Genomic DNA, 6,000 nt, shown 5'->3' with positions numbered 1-6,000 from the left:
TAATTGTACGTATACTAAATATAGGTAAATAGGTATACTAAATATCCTCATACAACACGCCACTTATTTAAATCAACTACCTGTATATAACATCTCAGAAACCAATTAGGCGCTACAGCATGCGTCAACAATACAAGTAGTAAAGTTCCTTCGACAAATTACTTTAGTATCGTCTATTGGGATAGTCCCGGAGTCGACAAAAAGGTGACTAATCTATCTATTATATAAATAAAATAACTATTTACCAACTACTCTGGCAAAACCACAAATAATCGTGTAGATGGGTGATTAATTTAATCGTTTCCAATAGAAACACTAATGTTGTAAATGTGGAGAATTTGTTTATATAATTATTTGTATAGCTGCTGGTTTTTCTGTGTAAATAAATAAATATGTATTTTTGGTAATAGCGTCGGTATAGGAGTTGTAAAATTCAGTCAAGATTATCTTCAATCTCTTACATTCAACTATGTATGAGTATTTCTAATTGATCGATTTAGAATATATGTATGACTGAAATGGAACTTAACATTTAGCAATACCCATACTATGTATTAAGGCCACCTTTACCTACTTACTTCATCAGTAAATTACAAACATGGTAGTAACAATATCTGTGATTAAAAACTTTTAGCAATACCTTGGTCCCCGGTACATTCTGAAACTGCTACCAGCTGAGAGACAGTCAGCAGCACTCTTTCAACGAACAAACTGCGATCTCCAGCCGCAGTCAAACACAGGAATTCTGTTAAACCTCTTCTTAGGACTCCTCAGAGGGAGGCCTTCAACAGCTACCAGCTAAAAACAGCTTGTCAACAACAAGAATTAATCTAAAGGATAGAAAGGAGGAATACAAATTATACAAAAGGTCATAATAACAATAATAATATCGCAACAAAAACAACAACATAAAAAGGAAATGCTAAGAAAATGGTAATTCATTTCATACCAGTAATTAAAACTGGTGTACGCACTAATGGCTATGCAAACTAACTAATAGGCTCTAAGTTACTTGTACGGAGTAATTCCTTCAACAAAAAGGTAAATTGTACGCTGTGGAATGTCCGTAAGCTTATCGTTTATGATAAATAACCCGTTACGGTGAGTATTTTAGTAATGCACTAAAATATTACGCTATTTACGATTGGCGATGAGATTAAAATACATTAGCTGTTAGCCATTTTATAACGTTACATTCATAATTTAATGAACGTTGCTAGAAACTGAACATGACCTGTTTTCTTTGTTTATGACTTACTTGTAGTTTGTTGAATAACCAATTCATTGACCACTGTGTACAAAATCAGTTTACGTTTCATGAAACGCTCTTAGGGACAGTTGCATTAAATCATACAATATACTTACCATTAGAAGATAAACGTTAAATCATAAACCACGCTTTCGCAATGCGGGTTAGAATCATAAGCCCAGATGTCCTCACGATCTTTTCCTTCATTGTGTTTCAAGCCTGCATCCTCATGAAGGAGAAGCGTTTTAAACCTCCGGGCCACCTTTAAGTCAAAACAATAAATACCACTTACTTATTGATGGAAAACTATACATCTTACCGCCGCACTCAGAGTATTTTAATGGTTACTTAACCCAGTCATTAGTAATTGTTTTAGATAAAAAATCGTTACTAAGGAACAGTTTAATTAATCATTAAATGTCTCTGAGTGCGGCAGTTAATTCTATAAGAAATAAGGGAAGTAACTTCATATTACCAAGTCCACAGTTCCTATATCCCTATTACGGTCATAAGTGACGTGAGGCATTAGGTATAAAATTTTCCTTGATAAAACACGTTGACAGAAATACGTCACGAGTGATTGATCGTTACCGTACCGGTAAACTATGGCAACTTTACCGGGCCCTTGGCAACTTTACCATACTATAGGTATTCGGTATAAACTCATTTATCTAAAAATCTACCCACTAGAATTCTGTTTTGTAATAGAAGTATTTTTTAGACATTAAAAGGAAATATTTACTATATTTTGCGTAGACGTAAGACTGCTATTATGCCAGTAATGGCCGTCACAATGTATGCGTGAAAATGAGCTAAAAGTTAGTAGTTCCTAAATTGTGCTCACAGAGCCTTAACTATTTGTCACAGGTGAGTGAAATTTTGATCTTGTATGTATAATATAGTTGGGATTACTGTTGTAATGTCAGCAATTGCTTTTTCTTTAATTTATTGATAAATAATCGTTTCGGTAATGTTGACACAGGTTAGGTAAAGTTGCCACGGCCTGCTTTGTGGCAACTTTGCCTACAGTTAGGGTTGGCAATAAATGTTTTTTTCTTGTTTGTGTGTATGTAACCATTTTCGAATACCTAAATTTCACAGCATAATAGTGAATATCCTGGATGATAAGATATAATGTATTTAATAATACCTCTTGTTTTACAGCCAAAATGGCTCCCATAAAACAAAACCGCAGAAAACTCGGAGCTAGACACTATAAAAATTATACGGAAGTGATGTTATAATTAGCTATGGAGATAGAGAAGTCATAAAATTAAAAAGTCAAGGATTAAACATTATTTTGTAGCCTTTTTTACAATTTTAAACATAAATACTTAAAATTTTAGAACTTAATTTAGTTTAAAAGGGAATAATATTTATGTTAGAAATTTGTGCGTTTTTTTACTTTAGGTTTAAGGTTTATTAATTTTTTTTTTAAATATACATGTCATAAAAAAGTTCCTCCTTTTTTGACAACCCCGAGCGTAACAAATTATTTGTATGTAAATTACGATGAAACCCGTGGCAACTTTCCCTAATGTCTGTGTAGCCGTTATCTTTATAGATTTCCTCATATTGTTTGCATTATAATACGAAGAGGTCCTAGATGAAGCCCTCTGTACCTCAACAACTCTTTAATATGCAATACACGATGAATACGGCGCGTAGGTAAAGTTGCCAAAAATTTGGTATCTTTACCCATGTTGTTTTTTCTTTACTACGGCTAAAATAAGTGTTTGTATATAATGACGATTACAGTAAAGTGAGCCAGATAGACTACAATTCTAAATATATAGTTTTGGTTTCTATGCGTCTTATGGTTAAAAATATATTTCGTGTTTTGTTCTAAAATATGGTAAAGTTGCCATGTTTTACGGTACTATAATAGTCTTATTTTATTCCATTCATTTTCGAAATACAGGGAAATAAGCCGCAGATTATAACTTATAAATGAACCGCAGCAATAAATACGCCGAAGTACCGAACAAAGATCGATGTCATTAAAATGATTCAACACAAGAAGAAATTCCCAACAACAACTTCCTGGCGACCTTCTGATTCTATACCTAATTACACAGTTAATTAGAACGAATTCACTTTGATAACTTTTTAGAGCGATTCGTGGTAGTACGTTGAAAAAAATGCGTGACGATTTTTTCTGGGATTTTTTCCAATGTTGATGTTTTTTTTTTTGTAGTTGTTTTCGATGGTTAACTTTAAATAAATGTAAATGGCGTCTTCGTTTGGTTTGGCAACTTGCAACTACTTCTAATAGACTTCTGCCATTTGTAAGGTCCATTTCAGACTGTTTTTTTTTTATTATTGCCCGTTCACTGATGATTTTCTAAGCACTTACGCAGCTCAAGAAATGGACTGCATATACGGTAGATTTCATATCTTCTATAGGTTTCTACACCCTTTTATGATAGAAACAGCGATAGTTTTATTGCTAAAACAGCCTTTATCTCTTTGTACCTTTAATTTGAATAATTGTTACCTACTCTATCTCAGCGCATAATTGACCATATTATTAAAACAGTCCAAACAACTGTCATAAAATTTCAAATCGTACAACGGATACAAGACAAAGGTAATTAACAATAAACCATAATAAAACAGTTACCGTGATCATTATATTCTGTGTCGATCATAATGATGATGATCACCGGGTCAAGTACTAACTGATTGATCCATGAGATTAGCTAATCATCACCTTTGTTTTAACTAAATACACATTCAAGATGATTTCATCACGCAATCTTTTTTTTGCGTTCAGCTAAAGGAAATAATTAAGGTATTAATTGGGCTTATAAAGCGAATAAGGGCGCTACCAGATCTGTATCATATTATAATAACAGAGGTAACTCCTAGTACTTATGCATATCGTTCTTACTACCTACCTAAGCAACCACTGTAATACATAATTATAGGACCTTAAGGCTTATATTTCTGTCTAAGAAAAGATCTTTGAGTCAGTTTTTAAACGTTTTATCATCATAATAAGCAGCCGGAAGACGTCCACTGCTAGACAAAGGCCCTTAGTTCTCAACGCCAAATGACAGTTGCATCCACTGGCTCCCCGCGGCAACGGCGGCAGTACCCATTCTCGCGGTCAAACGTTTACTAGTAGATTATTTCCTTAGTTTAACTAAAGTATACCAGTATGGAGAACTGATATTAGAAATTATACAGAGGTTAATACAACAAACTTCATGACAATACCTGTCACTAAGCCACCTTAAAATTCTGAAATAATCGTGGAGAACGACAGAAGATTCGCATCATTTTGTTAATTTTAATGTAATACCACGTGGTAGAAATAAGACGTATTAAGGTAAGCGTCCACAGGCCCGCATCGTACGCACCGCGCGCATCGCACGCAACGGTTTTTAGCTTGTCTTGTACAGAAACTCATACAACTGCGTCTACTGATCCGCATCGTACGGACCGTATCATCGGCAATTCCTACATGCGATGCGTACCGATGACGTCATACGGAATGCGTGCGACGCGTACGATGCGGGTCTGTGGACGCTTACCTTTAATAGTTAAATTACCAAGTGCTCTAAAAAAGTGCCGAGTCGTTTGTCACACACCAACTGCTGAACTGCTGAAAAACGAAAAATCATTTCAGGACTCGGCTTTACTCGACTTCTTCTAATAAGTCATTAAGGATAAAAGTTGCTTGAACTTACAACATAGTTAACTACAGGACAATTATTTTTACATAGCAACATGTCACACGTATCTTTATATCTATCAATCATAATTAAGTGAAATATAGTATTTACTTACGTCATGTTAAATAACATACATATTACGTTATTACCTCTATTTAATGTTCTTATAACATAACGTAATCTATATAGATATATCTATAAGCACTATGTAGGTATATATGCATGTATATATCTATAAAAATTAATCCTAAAATTGTCCTTGGTCATCATAAGTTCACGCGTAAACGGCTGAATTGATTTCGTTAATACTTTTCTGTTATGTTTCTTATTATCTGAAGAATAAACTTTTTATATAAGAAATATTTGCTAATTAATATAATCAAGAAAATCAGATATCCTAACATCCGAACAAGGCTGGGACAAGTGGCTAGTGTCAGCTAAGTATTTTTTGTGTTATTATCTGTTTTTATATAAAGGTTTATAAATTAAATAATAATAATAACTATGACTAAGATATTTACAACTTAAAATACCTATTAGTGTCAAGATTGATATGAAAATAAAAGACTAGAAAATTTTGCATAGAAGTTGAGAATAACACCCATGTGAAGCCAGGTCGGGCTGCTAGTTTATCAAATTACATAAAGGTAATTACATAACATTTTATTGAACTTGACCAACTGATCATAACATTTAATATAGCCATAGAAATAACGGATATTGAAGGACAAACGTATAAAAACTTGTTACATTAAAATCTATAGAAAAAACGAATTGATGGAACTAGTTTGGTTTCTTGACGAAACAGTCGTAACTACGACTGCTGAGCGTGAGATGTGTGCTTCGATTCCAGAGTCCGAGATAAATTCTTTACAACAGCCAAGCAACTGAAACGTTTAATGTTTAAAATCATCTCACCATTGTTACTAGGGATTAATGATTGAAAATACCTAACTAATACCTAAAAGCTTAAAACCTAGAATTGTTCAAAACGACTATGCAACTGGGTTGACCCATGGTCATTAGATTTTAGGTTCAATTAATCATCAACGTTTGGTTTTCGAGGCTTCA

This window comes from Spodoptera frugiperda, chromosome 25 (assembly GCF_023101765.2).
Source record: "Spodoptera frugiperda isolate SF20-4 chromosome 25, AGI-APGP_CSIRO_Sfru_2.0, whole genome shotgun sequence".
Taxonomy (NCBI): Eukaryota; Metazoa; Arthropoda; class Insecta; order Lepidoptera; family Noctuidae; genus Spodoptera; species Spodoptera frugiperda.
Note: the sequence above shows the minus strand (reverse complement) of the source record.